Raw genomic sequence first — 16,126 nt, 5'->3', positions numbered from 1 at the left:
TTAGAATATCTTTATTCCTGCCAGGCCTGTCACATGCACGGTAGTTTTAAAAACAGAGTAAGTAGATTGTAATCACCCATTAAGTCAGAAGGCAGTAGTTTTAATTTGTCTCTCTGTTCATGGATGTCCCTTCTTCCAACCATCAACCAGTGAGGCTTTAGAACTAAAGAGGGGAGATTACAATACTGGGGAGGCTATAAATATCAGGCTGGAAATGCTGCACTATATATGGAAGAATCCCTGCTGTATGCATGTATATATATATATATATATATATATATATATATATATATATATATATATATATATATATATATATCTGGGTCTATGTGTCTTTAAGAGGGAACAGGAAAGGAGCAGAAAATGTTTTTGAGAGTGTATAGTGTTGAAACAGCAATTTCTAATATGTTTTGAATCCAGAATGCATTGCTTTAGGGGAGAGATTTTTCCCGTTGTATCTCTAGACTGTTTTATACATTTTACCTGAAATGTGATCAGGATCAGGATACTGGAAAATCATCTCTCATGTGTGTGTTCACAGATACACCAAAATAATTCTATCATGGGACAGGATATGGATAAGTCTAGAGAATTTCCAGGCTTGATACCAGTAGCACTCAGTAAACAGTAACTGAGTCTCTGGCCAAATGTGATCAGAAAGGAGAGACACCGTGTGACAATATGTAAGCGACTTTTATTGGAACAAAACAGCAAAGCCAAAGCTAGAAAAGTCATGGGAAAAGTTTTGTGACTGATCTCAGTACAAGCTCAACAAAATGTTAGTGTAAGGCAACAGAATCTTCACACTTTCGTCCTCAGCAGGCTGAGGAGTTCCTTTATGCTTCTGGAGACTTCAATTCAGGCCACACTAGGATATATAGCTTTGATTCTGCAAAGGATTTTAAGAATAGGCAGTATAATAAAGCATATTACTAGCCTCTCATCTTTAAGAATGATCTTTACTTTGTAACAGGACAAGACAATGCAGAGGTTCCTCTGTCTTGTATTTTTGCTGTAATGGTTTAAGTACAATATGATCTCATTGATGAAGAATCACATGGAAAATTACCCAACTCTGTTTTAGGAACCCACGGTCAGAATGTCCTAGCTAACTTCACATAGTTTCTGTTAAACTCCCTGTTTGTACTGAACACCCTCCAGCAAACTGCTTAGCATAGCTTCTGTTAAAACTGCTTGCTTCAAACTACTGTTTTGCAAAGCCCCTTGTTGTTGCTGAGCAAGGTACCAGGATATAGTATTTTGCCTTTAAAAACCCTGTCTTCTGGATCCAGTCCTAGTTTCTGGTATAGCCCCTGAATGTTGGAATAAACACTTTCAATTGGCTATAAATTGTATCTGAATGATTATCTCTGATGGTCTACTAGAAACATTTTCCAGTCCCCACTCTGAGATCCCAGAGACTGATTGCAGACACTTTAGGGGCCTTGGGACCCCAGGAACTGGTTAGAGTATCCTGGCTAGAGAGGATTTTTGGGAGGCACACTAAATGAAATGTTCCCATTGGGAAGAGAGGCTCCTTGGTCTAGCAAACTTTATATGCCCCAGTACAGGGGAAAGCCAGGGCCAAAAAGTGGGAGTGGGTGGGTAGGGGAGCAGGACAGGGGAAGGGTAAAGGGGACTTTTGGGATAGCATTTGAAATGTAAAAGAAAAAAATATCTAATAAAACAATAAAATTTAAAAAGAAAGAAAGAAAGAAATGTTCCAGGGCACTAAGAAAATCCATTCTGGTCGATTATTGTCAAGTGCTCCAGAAGCACCCCAACACTGTCACCCAAAAGAAAAATAAATATTCAATTGACCTGATTTGAAAACCTCTTTTTTTTTTTTGTTTAGAACATTTAATTGAAGCACAAAATCCCAACCAAAATATACAGATATCTTTATTCTGCTTTTTTTGATAATTTAAGATAAGTTTGGTCTGTAAGAGGCACCATCCGCTTAAGATACAAGAGGGGAGGCGGCAGACTTGAGCATAGAGCCTGTGTCTGGGAACCCTGTGAGATATCACAAGATTCTCTGATCCTTAAGCATATAATGTGATGCTCACCCTGGTTTGGTTTGTTGTTTGTCTTTACTATGTGTCTCTGTATGACCATGTCTTCCTGTGTGTTTTGTTGTGTTTCTGTCAGTTCTGTTGGTTGAAAAACAGGTCTAAAATGAAAGGAGGGATGAGCCATCCCAAGACCACAGCTATACCTGCTCCTGGAGGCTGCATACAATTTCCCATGGGCTCACATCTCTGTGGTGCAACAGGCTGGTACCCTGCCTGTTGCCATGGTTATACCTTGTTGCTATGGTTATACCAAATCCTGCTTTTAGATCATTCCAACACAAAGTTCCATAAGATAACAACCCTCAAACCTGCCAGTCTCCTGCCAGAAGAGACCTATGCATGACTCCCTAGAGGTAACAGACATGATCCAGTCTATCATACCTGATCTGACTTCTCTTGACAATATCAGCTGTCTTCCTCAGGGTTTCTATTGCTGTGATAAACACCATGTCCAAAAAGCTAGTTGGGGAGAAAACGATTTGATTTACATTTCCATATTACTTGGTATCCCTGATAAGTCCAGCTTAGTGGACTACACAGAGTTGTACAATGCACACTAGGGAGAAATTGATTAGGTGAAGCTACAACTAGCCAAACAAGATTCAGGATGGTGGATGTTGCCTGAGGATATACACATATTTCCATTGAGTATGGGAAAGAAACTGGTTAAGAATCTGCCCAAGCCATCTACTTAAGGCCCAGAAAAGTTGCTGAATTCCTCAGACTCAAATATTAGGGTGAAATTTGGAAAATCTAATTAAGGATTTAACAGATCCTAACTAGTCATCCCCACCACCCCACCCCAACTGCTGAGGTTTGGAAACTCTATCTTTCTGTTGGACCTTTGTTCTCTTATGCTTTTTCCAGAGGTCTCTATCTCTATCTATCTATCTATCTATCTATCTATCTATCTATCTATCTATCTATCTATCTATCTATACCTATATCTAATCAGTCTAGGGGAGAGTTAGAGGTCAGTAAATCAGGTTATATACTGTATAGAAAAAGGACTTCAGGGATTACAATGTTATTCATGTTCTGCCAAGGACAATATGTATCTGCATCATGTTCTAAAATTACCTGACTTACTTGTGCTGTTATACTACATGTGTCTCCTTTAACTCACTAGTAATTCACTCCTCCAACTCTATGTATTCTGGTCTGTGGTATGCTCTGGGTATTTTCCTATAATATAGAAGGGAGAGTAAATATTGGGTTTGATCCATTATTAATGAAGGTTAAACAGATTCAAAGTAAGGACAGGAATAACCACTGCAATCACCATAGGTACCTCAGCCCTGCTTATTAAGAGTGATCAGACTTTAAGACCTGAGTTAAAGGAGTAGAAAACTGAATATATTTGATCTCTCTCTCTCTCTCTCTCTCTCTCTCTCTCTCTCTCTCTCTCTCCCTCTCTCTCTCTCTCTCTTTCTCTCTCCCTCCCTCCCTCCCCTCTGTGTGTGTGTGTGTCCAGTTTTATCCACAAAAGAAGTACATGAGTCAGAGCCATGGCTGGGCACAGGACTATGCATCATCCCACTGAGTCCTTTAATCTCACAAGAAATGAGGTGGCAGGCCAATACTTGGTCCAAGTCTAGCTTTCAGCAGGCTTTCTGGGAGTTTTTCATCCTGTTGCTCTAAGGTAAAAGAGGTAAGGAAGGTAAGTTAGAAATGTAAAGAAGAACTTGTCAGAGTTGGATGCCTATTCCCTGGAATACAGGCACTGCTTTTAATAAAAAAAAAATAATGAGGGATAGTGAGTGAAAGAAAGTAGATGGAGAAAGAGGAAAAATGAGTAGTTGATAAGAATTAAGTAGGAAGGGAAGAAAAGTTGGCACAAAAAGGAGGAAAAAGAATAAGAATAGTTGATGAGAAGCAAAGGACAAAGAATGAGAAAGAGAAAAAAGAAAGAAAAAGAGGATACATAGATCAAATAATTGGTAATAGTCTTTGTTTAGCTGGTCCCTATGTCTGACCATATTAATGTCATCATTAGATGGACTATTGATTCTTTTGCTCACTCTGCTAATGATCAGACCCTGCATATGAAACTACATGGGCAAATAAGCTAATATCCCTAGACCAACTATACCCACCTAGAACAGGATTAGTCAATGATTTGACTCATGACCATACGACAGTAGAGAATGTGACAGGGCAAGACAGTTCAAAGTATCTTCTATCTTGTATTCTTGCTGGGGCCATTTCAGGTTTGGTATCCTTGATGGAGAATCCCATGGAAAATTACTCAGTTCTATCCTAGAACCAAAGGTCAGAATGCCCCAGTTAACTCCTCTTAGCTTCTGTTAAGGTCAGAATGTCCTGGTTACCGTTTCTTTGCTTCTGTTAAACTGCCTGCTTGTGTGGAATCCTGCTCCACCTAATAGCTTATTTTTGAGACTGTTAAAACTGCTTGCTTCAAAAGGCTTATTTTGCAAAGGTTCCTGTGACCACTGAGACAGATTCCAGGATGTCCTTTCTGCCTTTAAACACCCAATGTTCTGTATACTCAGGACCAGAGCCAGGTCCCCAAATATCTGGTATGCTCCCTGATTGCTGGGATAAAAACTTTCAATTGGATATAAACAATGCCTGAGTGATCATCTCTGGTAGACCACTCATAACCACAACCCTGACTGCTTCATCTGTGCCCACCTAAGGAAAAAGCTAACTCTTGATGCATTTTCCTTATTAATATATATCCTATAAATACACATATGAAATCAAGACTTGCCATTGTTTACTTGTAGCAATGTGTGGACATGTAGCCTATATACAATTTTTCAAGAATATTGTTAAATGGCAAGTTTTAATTACTCACTCTCCATTCCAAAAGAATTAAATTGAACTTTTCAAAATTAAGGGAGTGAGCTTTGGGGCAAATTATATGTTCACTTGGGAAGATAACTTGGCATTAACCAAAACCTACATGGACATGGTAGAAGGAGCTAAATAAATCCCATATGTTGTACTCTAACCTCTAAATGTGTGCCATGGTGTGCATAATTCTACATGTGTAATAAACAAATAAACAAATAAATAAATAAATAAATAAAATAAATAATTTTTAAAGGGAACAGCTTTTTATGATTCAGATTAAAATACCTATAAATATTGTCTTGTCTTTTTCTCTTTCCCAAGTGGGACCTTGGAGTCCTCACTTGGGTACTTCAATTTGTTGACTTTTTTGAGTTCTGTGGACTATACCTTGGGTATTCTGTACGGTTTTTTGTTGTTGTTTTTGTTTTGTTTTCTTTTTACTTTTCTTTTCTTTTTTTTTTTTTTTTGCTAGTATCCACTTATTAGTGAGTACATACCATGCATGCACTTTTGGGTCTGAGTTACTGCACTCAGGATAATATTTTCTAGTTCCATCCATTTGCCTGCAAAACTCAGAATGCCCTCATTCTTAATAGCAGAGTAGCATTCCATTGTGTAAATGAACCACATTTTCTGTATCCATTATTTTGTGGTGGGACATCTGGGTTGTTTCTAGCTTTTGAGTATCCCAAATAAGGCCGCTATGAACATAGTGGAACATGTGCCCCTGTGGAATGGTGGGGCATCTTTTGGGTATATTCCCAAGAGTGGTATAGCTGGGTCTTCATGTAGATCTATTTCCAATTTTCTGAGGTACAACCAGATGAATTTCCAGAGTAGTTGTTCCAGTTTGCAATCCTACCAGCAATGGAGGAGAGTTCCTCTTTCTCCACAACCTCTCCAACATGTCTTGTCACCTGAATTTTTGATCTTAGCCATTCTGATTGGTGTAAGATGGAATCTCAGGGTCACTTTGATTTGCATTTTTCTGATCACTGATGACTTTGAACATTTCTTTAGGTGCTTCTCAGCCATTCAAGATTCCTCATTTGTGAATTCTCAGTTTAGTTCTATACCCATTTTTTGATTGGGTTGTTTGGTTTTTTGTTTTTTGTTTGTTTTTTGTTTTTGTTTTTTTGTTTTTTGTTTGTTTTTTTTGTTTTTTTGTTTTTTGTTTTTTGTTTTTTGGTTTTTTTTTTTTTTTTTTTTTTTGGTGATTACCTTCTCGAGTTCTTTATATATTTTGGATATTAGCCCTCTATTGGTTATAGGATTAATGAATATTTTTTTCCTAATCTGTAGGTTCGTGATTTGTCTTATCAACTATGTTCTTTGCCTTACAGAAGCTTTCCAGTTTTAGGAGGTCCCATTTATTAATTGTTGATCTTAGAGCATGAGCCATTGGAGTTCTGTTTAGGAAATTTCTCCCTGTGCCAAATGAGTTCAAGGCTCTTTCCCACTTTCTCTTCTATTAGATTCAGTGTATTTGGTTTTATGTTGAGGTCCTTGATCCACTTGGACTTGAGCTTTGTACAAGGTGAAAGCAATCACAAGTGGGGAGGGAGGGAGGGACCTGGGAGGGAAAGTGGATGGGGTGGGGAAGTGGAGGGTAGAGGGAAACCTGATGTGGCATTGGGTAAGGGAAAAGGACTGATGCCATGAGGGCCACCAGAAAGAATGTAAACATGCAACCTCAGGAAATAGGAGTTGTGGGTACCCCCAAAATGCACCAGAGACCTGGGAGTTGAAACTCCCTGGCTTCAAAGGATGGACCTTAGATGAAATACCCATCAGTAGGGAAAGGGAACTTCTAGAGATCACCTCCAACAGAAAGACAGGGCATGAAGTCAGAGATGGGGTTGCCATCCCACAGTCACATCTCTGACCCATAATTGTTCCTGTCTGAAAAAATTACAGGGATGGAAATGGAGAGAAGCCTCAGGAAAAGAAGGTCCACCAACAGACCCAAAGTGGGAACCAGCTCAAGGGGAGACCTCAGGGCCTGACATTATTACTGAAGATATGGGACGCTCACAAAAAGGGACCTATCATGACTGCCATCCAAAAGACCCAACAAGCAACTGGAAGAGTCAGATGTAGATACTTGCACCTAACTAATGGACAGAAGCATCTGACACCTGTGGTTGAATTAGGGAAGTCTTTTTTTTTTTCTTCATCTCCACATTTTTTTAATTAGGTATTTTCTTCATTTACATTTCCAATGTTATCCCAAAAGTCCCCCATGCCCTCCCCCCAACTCCCCCTCCCTAACTTCTTGGCCTTGGTGTTCCCCTCTACTGAGGCATATAAAGTTTGCAAGACCAAGGGGCCTCTCTTCCCAATGATGGATGACTAGGCCATCTTCTGATACATATGCAGCTAGAGACACAAGCCTGGGGGGGGGGGGTACTGGTTAGTTCATATTGTTGTTCTACCTATAGGGTTGCAGATCCCTTTAGCTCCTTGGGTACTTTCTCTAGCTCCTTCATTGGGGGCCCTGTGATCCATCCAATAGCTGACTGTGAACATCCACTTCTGTGTTTGCTAGGCCCCGGCATAGCCTCACAAGAGACAGCTATATCAGGGTCCTTTCAGTAAAATCTTGCTAGTGTATGCAATGGTGTCAGTGTTTGTAGGCTGATTATGGGATGGATCCCCAGGTATGGCAGTCTCTAGATGGTCCATCCTTTCGTCTCAGCTCCAAACTTTGTCTCTGTAACTCCTTTCATGGGTGTTTTGTTCCCAATTCTAAGAAAGGGCAAAGTGTCCACACTTTGGTCTTCATTCTTCTTAAGTTTCATGTGTTTTGCAAATTGTATCTTATATCTTGGGTATTCTGAGGAGAAATTCGGTCCTGTAGGAGAACCAGCAGTCTCAATTAATCTTGACCCCTGAGATATCTCAAACACCGGACCACCCAACAGCATACACCTGCTGATATGAGGTCCCCAACACACACATAGTAGAGGAATTCTGGGTATGTGTTCATTCAGAGATGATGCACCTAACTCTCAAGAGACTGGAGGCTCCAGGAAGTTTAGAGGTCAGTTAGGGTGTGGTAGAGAGGGGGTGTGGGATGCATAGCAGTCAGAGGGTAGATGGGGGGTGGGATGGGGAATGGAATATGGAGTGAGAAAAATAAATTAAAAATAAAATTAAATTAAAAATACTGTCTCGTTTTCTTTTACATTTACAATAATAAGATAAAATAGACACAAGAAAAGTAGAGATAGGAGTATCTTTATTTGCAGATGAAATGATTCAGTACATAAAAGATCATCACAACTCCTCCAAAAATCTCTTCTAGGTAATAAATACAATCAGCTAAGTGTAAGAATACAAAATTAACACACAAAGTTTAAAAGCCTTTATATGTAGAAATTTTAAAAATGCTGAAAAATAGAAATGTTTACATTCACAAGCCTCAAAAATATTAAAATAGAATAAATATAACCAAGAAAATGAAAGACTTTTGCAAGCAAAATTTAAGACATTGATGAAAGAAATTAAAGAGGATGCCAGAAGATGAAAAGATTCCACATTGTTCATGGATTGGTAAAATTTATGCTGTGAAATGCTATCTTATACAAATTCCATACACTTCCTATCCTATTGAAATTCTTTACAAAGATTGAAAAGTAATCTTGCATTTCATTTGGAAGCATGAAAGAGCCTTAATTTTAGCCAAAACAACTCTGAACAATGAAACAGAAACCAAAATAAAACAAAACAAACAAAAACTTCTTTAAGTATTGCCACCGCAAATTTCAAGTTATGCTATAGGACTGTAGTAAGAAAATCATATGATATTAGCATAGTAACAGATGGAATAGAACTGAAGACCCACATATAAACCCATGTTCCTACATCCACGTGGATTTTGACAAGGAGGATAATAATGAACATTTGCAAAAAGAGAACATCTTCAACAGATGATACTGAGGCAAAGTGAATAACTAATTGCAGAAGAATGAATCCTAATTCACTCTTAAACAAATCCTAAACAAATTCCTAAACAAAGTCCTAATCCTAAACAAAACACATCTTTCAATGCATCACAGAGCTCAACAGAAAGCATGACGCCTTGAATCTGATACAAGAGAAAGTAGGCAATACACTTGAATTTTTTAGACATTGGAAAGAACTTTCCAAACAGGACTCTGATAACCCATAAATTAGGACCATCAATTGACAAATGGAACCATATTAAATTTAAAAGCAAGGGACTCTGTAACTCCTTCCATGGGTATTTTGTTCTCCATTCTAAGAAGGATCAAAGTATCCACATTTTGGTCTTCCTTCTTCAGTTTCATGTGTTCTGCAAATTGTATCTTGGGTATTCTAAGTTTCTGGGCTAATATCCACCTATCAGTGAGTACATAACATGTGTGTTCTTTTGTGATTGGATCACCTCACTCAGTATGATTTCCCCCACATCCATCCATTTTCTTAAGAATTTCATAAAATCATGGTTTTTAATACCTGAGTAGTACTCCATTGTATAAATGTACCACATTTTCTGTATCCTTTCCTCCGTTGAGGGACATCTGGGTTCTTCCCAGATTCTGGTTATTATAAATAAGGCTGCTATGAACATAGTGGAGCATGTGTCCTTATTACCAGTTGGAACATCTTCTGGGTATATGCCCAGGAGAGGTATTACTGGATCTTCCGGTAGTAGTATGTCCAATTTTCTGAGGAACTGCCAGACTGATTTCCAGAGTGGTTGTATCAGATTTCAATCCCACCGGCAATGGAGGAGTGTTCCTCTTTCTCCACATCCTCATCAGCATCTGCTGTCACCTGAAATTTTGATCTTAGCCATTCTGACTGGTGTTAAGTAGGATCTCAGGGTTGTTTTGATTTGCATTTCTCTCATCTAGCTACAGATATGACAGAGAATTAGTATCTGGAATTTGTCAAGAACTAAATAAATAAACAGAAAAAAAAACTAGGAATAGAAATATATAATTAAAAACTGAGAAATGAAACTAAACAGAGTCCACAAAAGATGAAATGCAAATGGCTGAAAAAATTAAGACACTATCTAATATACTCAGTTATCCAGGAAATGCAATTTAAAACCAGTTGATATTTTATTATTCAGAATGGCCACAAAAACAATGAGGGAAAAGGAAAAAGACCAAATGAACAAGTGCTGGCTGAAATATGGGCAAAGAGGAACATTTATTCACTGTTGGTGGGAGAGTAAATTGTTGCAGTCAATATGGAAATCAAAGGGGCACTTTCTCAAGAAGTTAGATATAGATCTGCCACAGGATCCACCTATACAATTCTTGAGCATGTAGTAAATAGTCTCTACATCCTAATACAGATACACTTGTTCATCCATGTTCAGAAAAAAAGCTAGGAAATTGAATACCATAGATATCCTTCAACTGATGAATAGATAATAAATAATGTGGTACATTTACACAGTGGAATATTATTCATCTGTTGGGAAAAATGAAATTGCTCACTTCCATATGTCCAGATGTCACCCTCTATACTCGCAAACCTAGCTCCAGACACATGACTAGTGAGGAAACTAAATGCCTGAATGTTATGTGAGAAAACAAACAAACAAACAAACAAACAAAACCACAAGGCTGATAAAAATGAAGAAGAGAATTTAAGACTTCAGAATGAAATTCCATCAGGATATAAAATCATTGAAGAGGACTGAATCTGAAAGGAGATGGAATTGAAAAACTCAATATCTTTTTTTTAAATTAAAATATTTATTTATTTATTTATTTATTTATTTATTTATTTATTTATTTTACATCCTGATCACAACCTTCCTTCTCCCAGGTCCACCTCACATAGCCCATCCCTCCAACACCCTTTTCTTCACCTCTGAAAAGGAGAAGGTGTCCCCCTTTTTACCAACCTATGCTGGCACCCCAAGTCAATGAAAGACTAGTCACATCCTTTCCTATTGAGGTTAGAGATGGTAGCCCAGTTAGGGGAACAGGATCAACAGGCAGGCAACAGAGACAGGGAGGATTCCCAATAGGCAGACAGGTACAGCAACTCTACTGGCTGATTTTGTATGTCAACTTGACACAAGCTAGTGTTATCACAGAAGAAAAGAGCCTCCCTTGAGGAAATGCCTCCATGGGATTCAGCTGTAAGGCATTTTCTCAATTAGTGATCAAAGGTGGGAGGGCTAAGAAATAAGAAAGCAGCTGAGCAAACCAGAGGAAGCAAACCAGTAAAGAACATCCCTCCATGACCTCTGCATCAGCTCCTGCTTTCTGACCTGCTTGAGTTCCAGTCCTGACTTCCTTTGGTTATGAACAGCAGTGTGGAAGTGTAAACCGAATAAACCCTTTCCTCCCCAACCTGCTTCTTGGACATGATGTTTGTGCAGGGATAGAAACCCTGACTAAGACACCAACCCACCCACAAAATATTCAACTCAAAATTTGTCCTGCCTACAAGAAGTATGGGGACAAAGACGGGGAAGAAACTGAGGGAATGGCCAGCCAATGACCAGCCTAACTTGAGATCCATTCCATGGGGAATAAGCAAACCATGACATTATTAATGATATCTGTTGGCTTGCAAATAGGATCCTAGCATATTATGAGAGGCTCCACACAGCTGCTGATGCAAACAGATTCAGAGACCCATACCCAAACATTAGATGGATCTCCAGAAATCTGGTGGAAGAGTTGGAGGAAGGGTTAAGGAACTTGAAGGGTATAGGGACTCCACGGGAAAGCCCACAGGGTCAACTAACATAGACCCCTGGGAGGTCCCAGAGACTGAACCACCAACCAAAGAATGTACAAGAGCTGGACCTAGCCCTTCTCTGACCCCATACAAGCAGTATGAATCAAGCAAAAGTCAGAATATCAGGTCTCAAAGATATAGTAAGGGATTTAAGCCAAATAAACAAGGAATATTATTTGTAAAAATACATAGGAATTGTGGAACAATATATTTAAACAAATATGCGTAGATAAAAGTGAAGAATCTCAAGTCAATGGCATAGATAATATCTTCAACAAAATCAGAAAAGAAAAAAAAACAAACAAAAACAAAACTTCCCCAAACAAAGTAAAATACACACACAAATGAATACAGGACATGAAATAGACATGAAAAGAAAATTCCCATGAAATATCATAGATAAAACAATACATATGCATGACATAAGTAATATTGAAAGATGCAAGAGAAAATCACAAGTCATGTATAAAGCAAAATCCATAGGAGTAACAACTGATTTTTCAATGGAAATTGTGAAAGTCAAAAGAGCCTGGATCAACACATTCTAAGTCGTAAAAGTCTATGACAGATAATCTAAAGTAATGTGCCCAGAAAAACTTTCTGCCCTATTTGAAAGAGGAAGAAAATTTTCCAAAATATAAGCAATTTAAAATTTTTCACATTCAGGAAACTAAATCTAAAGAAAATACAAGAAACAACATTTTTGGTGAAGAAAAGAATGAGCATGGCAGAAAGACTGTGGAAGAAAAGGTGAAGCCACAATTATTAAACACACATCCCTGAGAACATAAACAGTACCAAAATCAACGATATGATGAAAATAATAAATATTTGCTTCAATAATAACTTTAAATTAATTAATTAAGTAAAAAGAAAACAACAGTAGCATACTAACAACAGACATGCTGAGAAAGAGATTTGGATACACCCCCATTGACAATAGTCTCAAGGAAAATCAAGTATTTAGGAATAACCTTATCCAAGGAGATAAAGTATTCTATAATGAATACTTTAAACCTTTGAAGAAAGAGAACCATGAGAATATGTCCACAATCATGAATATGTGTAGAGCATAACCTTCCAGGAGGCCTGAGACCTTGACCACAATTCACTTCAGAGGCTTTAATTCACTAGCTCTGCAGTAAATCTGACATAGTGGTAATACATTTTCTTATGAGGCCTGCCAGATTAGAACTTTGTCATCACAAACTGCCATATTAAAATTCACAAACAGGTTTTGACTTGTAGACAGAATCTTTAGAGTTCCTGAATTTAATATATGTTGTAGGGTATGAAGACTCCAAAAGTTTTGATTGGCCTGTATCAGAAGATGGACTAGTCAGCCATCATTGGAAACAGAGACCCATTGGTCTTGCAAACTTTATATGCCTCAGTACAGGGGAACGCCATGGCCAAGAAGTGGGAGTGGGTGGGGAGGGTATGGGGGACTTTTGGGATAGCATTGGACATGTAAATGAAGAAAATACCTAATAAATAAAAAGATGGGGATTAAATAATGGCCTATACCAAATTATGCTGAAATGCTTATATGTTTTGGTGTATGGGAAGTGAAGAGGCTGTAAGGCCTAAGAGAAATAAATGTCAGGACAAATTTCTCATGTAAATCTTGTCATGCATTCAGGAAGAATCCAAGTGACACATTTATCCACTGTTGTTATGAATAGGTTTCTAAGACAGGATGATCTTACACAGTTTAACCCCAGCACTCAGGAGGTAGAGGCCACTCCTGTGTATCTGATGCCAGTCTGATTTCTGGGTCAGCCAGGGATATTTAACAAGATCCTGCCTGTCTCAAAAGAAAAATTCTTTAGGAGATACCAATTTTGCAAAAAGTATCCATGGTTGATCTTAGTATGTAAGAAATTATACTGTATAGATAATACAATCAAGGACTTTGACATGGTATTCAATGCTTATGATCTTAGCACTTGAGGCAGAGGAATGAGGTGTTCAAGGTCATCATAGGCTTCATAGACAGTTCTAGCCCAGTCCATGCCCAACAAAATTAGTGCAAATAGTAAAAGGAGTCCACTATTATAGCCTAAGATACTTATACACATTTAGGGTGATTAGATCTTTAGTTCACAAGTTTCAAGCTTCTGGGAGCCATGGCCTCAGCCATGGCCTTGTGGATGTTTTCTAGCTTACATAAACAGCCCTGAGAGAACATTAGTGGTCATAACAGTAAGACTGTTTGTGGGTAGAGAGAACACTGGGACCATTGTTTCCAGGAACTGAAGATTGCCACCTGACCATCAGAGAGGCCCTGGGCTCTTCCCCCCCTCCCTTGGAGCCTCCTCCTGCTTATGCTTATATTGCCATTCCAGAATAAAGTTTGTCAGAGCTTGATCAGTCCAATTGTCTTGCTCTCCTTCTTCTCATTTCTTGTCCCTCCCACTCTCTCTTCCCTGCCCTAGGTCCCTGCTGATTATCCCTGCAGGTCGAGGCACCAAGTTGGAGTGCCCAACCTCCAAAAGTCATGAAGGTCCAAGCACTGTGATGGCCAAGAAAAAGCAGAATACTGAAGTCTGACCATAGATATCTAGAGCATAGATGAGTAGCTGTACTATAGTGTACTGTAGTATGGTTTTGATTAAAAAGCAAAAGCTTTTGACTTACTAATTTAGCTCTAAGAGAATGCTTGACTATAAACCATCAAGTGGCCACGTATCCTGAATTATATGTCCATCATACATTGGCTGCTGCCTGACTTCCTCTGCCAAATTATGGGTTGAATATTTGTTCCCTTCTAAACTCATGTTCACATATTTAAGAGTAACAAGAGGTGATGATGTATCCATCTTCATTAGTGAGATCAGTGCTACATAAATGAGTAAATTAGGTTCCTTCTTTTTCTTAACTGTTTTGGTTTCTGAATGAGACAGCAAGAAGTCTTACGGTCAGATGGTATCCTCCATATAAAATCTGGCTCATGAAAGGCCTGAAGTAGATGTATGTTATTACCTTCTCTCTTTTACCTAACATTTACTGGCTGATGATGAAGTCTATAAAATTATTTGAGAGAGGTAGGAAAAAATCTGGCATGTAAATATAAGGGTATTTCTGTGTGATCTACTGGCCATTCACGGAAGTAGACTCAAGAAGCTTTATACCTTCTATCGGGATAGTGTACTACCCCGACACAGTATCTTGAGACAGTGTACTATCGCTAGGAAGTACTCACAGTGGAAAGAGCATCAATTAGTGTAATTTCCTGTTGTTTTGTAGGATAAACAAAAAGAGGTAAGTATCATCAATTCTTTAGGGGTTGAAGCCAATGATTTGGCTCAATTAACAGGGACACTGGAGAAATATAACTTGGAAATTAGTGATAAAGAGATCATCTAAATTGATGAAAACAACTGAAGATATCTGAGTTCCACTCGAATGCTCACCTAAGGGATTCCTCAGCACATGAGGATTTTAATAAAATGTTGAATATAATAATGTATTTTATGTAACCACTCAACTTTCTCTCACATCTACCCATGAAATTTAGCAACCAGTACACTAAGAAAGAATGCTAAGCAACAATGGAGTTTATTTATAGTCTCTGTGTTGTAGACTTCAATTAACCATAACAAAGTGGTATGATCACTACCAATCACCAACTATGGTAACAAAAGAGATCTCAACTGAATCTTTGTCATGGCAACATTTCTCACAATGACCACATTACTATATTGTCCTACTTTCTTCATTATAGAGGCAATTTTTTATTACTACATCAATTGGATTTCTGGACATGGATTTAGTTTTCTGTCTTGCAATGATTATCCATATATTACAAAATGCTTCATAAACCATAATGTTATTAAACACAGCATTGGTTCTAATTAAGAAACTAACTTATATAGCACATGAAGTGTGACAGTGGAATTTAATGATCTTACTATGTTTCTCATCATCCAGCAGCACTGATGAGATTGTGAATGGCCTCTTTAAAGAGTTAGTAGCAATGCCTGATGAGTGGCAGTAATTTTTAGGGTGGGAGCAGAGTTCTCCAAGAGGCTGTGTATTCCATGTATCAGTTTCTAATGATAGATCATTTCTCTAATAACTATGATTAATGAATAGGACTCAATAGTTGGAAACATGTCTGAAGACACTGCTTTACATAGTGACTTGATAGTAAAAGTTCTGTTTTCTGTATTTATTATCCTGTGTTCTTAAAGCCTAAAAGTCTTACCCGTAAAGGAAATTATTCCAACAGGAGACACCTCAATAATTTAATTTCATTATACAATAATTCTGGAATCTGGGACTTTTAACCTCCTCATGATTTGAAATAAATGCCCCCCACACAAAATTTGGGAATTGCTTTAGTGACTGGAGTAATTAATCCTGACAACCAAAGAGAAATCTGAGTGTAATTCTTCAGTGGATATAAAGAATATGTCTGTAGCTCAAAGAAATCCTTATGGTATTTTTCAGTATTACAATGTCCCATCAGTAAATTCCATGGAATC

General features: G+C 38.1%; 1 long non-coding RNA gene across 1 annotated transcript; it reads right to left on the bottom strand.

Moving 5' to 3' along the window:
* Positions 1 to 677: 677 nt before the first annotated feature.
* 4930555B12Rik (RIKEN cDNA 4930555B12 gene) lies at positions 678 to 2,286 on the bottom strand. The gene is made up of 2 exons (NR_130989.1): positions 2,219 to 2,286; positions 678 to 889 (listed from the first exon to the last, which is right to left on the bottom strand). It is a non-coding gene; the product is annotated as an RIKEN cDNA 4930555B12 gene (long non-coding RNA).
* Between the last annotated feature and the right edge of the window lie 13,840 nt (positions 2,287 to 16,126).

Source organism: Mus musculus, chromosome X (genome assembly GCF_000001635.26).
Source record: "Mus musculus strain C57BL/6J chromosome X, GRCm38.p6 C57BL/6J".
In the NCBI taxonomy this organism is placed as follows: domain Eukaryota; kingdom Metazoa; phylum Chordata; class Mammalia; order Rodentia; family Muridae; genus Mus; species Mus musculus.
The sequence above is the reverse complement of the archived record's forward strand: the minus strand, read 5'-3'. Positions and strand labels throughout refer to the sequence as shown.